General features: G+C 47.6%; 1 pseudogene; it reads left to right on the plus strand.

The window, feature by feature from the left end:
- The first annotated feature begins 540 nt into the window (after positions 1-540).
- Positions 541-1,683, plus strand: LOC142851168 (glyceraldehyde-3-phosphate dehydrogenase pseudogene; annotated as a pseudogene).
- Positions 1,684-2,369: the final 686 nt, after the last annotated feature.

Raw genomic sequence — 2,369 nt, forward strand, 5'->3', positions numbered from 1 at the left:
GAGATTCCTTAATCTTAGGTTCTTCTTTGCTTGGCACGTTCTTATATTTTCTTGGTTTTAGATTATCTTGACAGAGAACGAATGACAAGTATTTATAGAATATTCACCCATTTGAGGTTTTCTTCCTCCTCCCCATTGTTAGATTAGGGTTGCAGGTTCTTTGGAGCAGATCACATAGATACAGACTCATTCTCACCACATTGCAGCAAGGTGCATCCTGGGGCCACACCCACACTGCTAATGTGAACATTGGTACTCTGGCTAATGTAATATTTATAAGTTTCTCTTTTAAAAGATTTATTTATGTATGTATTTGTGCCAAATGTATATGTATATGCACAACACCTGTATGCAGAGCCTGCTAAGGCCAGAAGAGGATGTTGGGTCTCCTGGAACTGAAGTTATAGTTGACTGTAAGCTGCTTAGTGTGGGTGCTGGGATCCAAATTCAGGTCCTTTGGAAGAGCATTGAGTGCTCTTAACTGCTGAGCCATCTCTTCAGCCCTTTTTATCTTTTTACTTTAAAAATTTTGTCCTTCGGCTCTCTGCTCCTCCCTGTTCTGGAGACAGCCGCTTCTTTTCGTGCAGTGCCAGCCTCGTTCCAGAGACACGATGGTGAAGGTCGGAGTGAACGGATTTGGCCGTATTGGACGCCTGGTTACCAGGGCTGCCTTCACTTCTGGCAAAGTGGACGTTGTTGCCATCAATGACCCTTTCATTGACCTCAACTACATGGTCTACATGTTCCAGTATGATTCCACCCATGGCAAATTCAAAGGCACAGTTAAGGCTGAGAATGGGAAGCTTGTCATCAACGGGAAGGCCATCACCATCTTCCAAATGGGGGGATGCCGGGGCCGAGTATGTTGTGGAGTCTACCGGTGTCTTCACCACCATGGAGAAGGCTGGGGCCCACTTGAAGGGTGGGGCCAAGAGAGTCATCATCTCTGCCCCTTCTGCCGATGCCCCCATGTTTGTGATGGGTGTGAACCATGACAAGTATGACAATTCCCTCAAGATTGTCAGCAACGCTTCCTGCACCACCAACTGCTTAGCCCCCTTGGCCAAGGTCATCCATGACAACTTTGGCATTGTGGAAGGACTCATGACCACAGTCCATGCCATCACGGCCACCCAGAAGACTGTGGATGGCCCCTCTGGGAAGCTGTGGCGAGACGGCCATGGCGCTGCCCAGAACATCATCCCTGCGTCCACTGGTGCTGCCAAGGCTGTGGGCAAAGTCATCCCAGAGCTGAACGGGAAGCTCACGGGCATGGCCTTCCGCGTTCCTACCCCCAATGTGTCCGTCGTGGATCTGACATGCCGCCTGGAGAAAGCTGCCAAGTATGACGACATCAAGAAGGTGGTGAAGCAGGCATCTGAGGGCACACTAAAGGGCATCCTGGGCTACACTGAGGACCAGGTCATCTCCTGTGACTTTAACAGTGACTCCCACTCTTCCACCTTCGATGCTGGGGCTGGCATTGCTCTCAATGACAACTTTGTAAAGCTCATTTCCTGGTACGACAATGAATTCAGCTACAGCAACAGAGTGGTGGACCTCATGGCCTACATGGCCTTCAAGGAGTAAGAAGCCCACCCTGGACCACCCATCCCAGCAAGGACACAGCAAGAGAGAGGTCCTCGGCTGCTGAGCAGTCCCTGTCCTAACTAACCCTTGACACTGAGCATCTCCCTCACAGGTTCCATCCCAGACCCCCAGAATAGCAGGAGGGTGCTTAGGGAGCCCTACTCTCTTGAATACCATCAATAAAGTTCATTGCACCCCTCAAAAAAAATTTTGTCCTTCAACAATTTTATATTTTTATTCTCATGCTCTTTTATCTCCCTCCCAATTTTTTCATCTCCCACCCAAGTCCCTTTCCCATATTTGTTTTGGTTTTGTGACCCTTCAGTTTTAACTAGATCTGTCTGTGTGGCCACAAGTTTAAAACTATCCGTTGGAGCCTGCTGGAATCACCATTTAATATACAACTGCAGGCAATGATTGTGCCCCCACCAGAAACCTGGAGCTCCTCCTTGATCCGTGTTTGGATGCTGACAGGCCCAGTCTTGTATAAGTCCACACCTGCTGTGAGGTCAAAGTGTGTAATGGCTGCCATGCTCTGAAGATAGAAATTCACTTCTCATCTCTGTTTTGTCCCAATTTTGCATTCTTTCGCTCTTCCTTCAATTTTAGAGTTGCCAGGGTTTTTTTTTATTGTAGAATTATTCTTTGTTCCCCCGTATTCCTAAATTTTCTGTTGCTGTAATAAAACACCATAACTAAGACAATCTTTTGACGTTTATTTGGGCTTACAATTCCAGAGAGTAAGAGTCTTGAAGGCAGGAGCAGCTTAGCAACAGGCA

This window comes from Microtus pennsylvanicus, chromosome 5 (assembly GCF_037038515.1).
Source record: "Microtus pennsylvanicus isolate mMicPen1 chromosome 5, mMicPen1.hap1, whole genome shotgun sequence".
Taxonomy (NCBI): Eukaryota; Metazoa; Chordata; class Mammalia; order Rodentia; family Cricetidae; genus Microtus; species Microtus pennsylvanicus.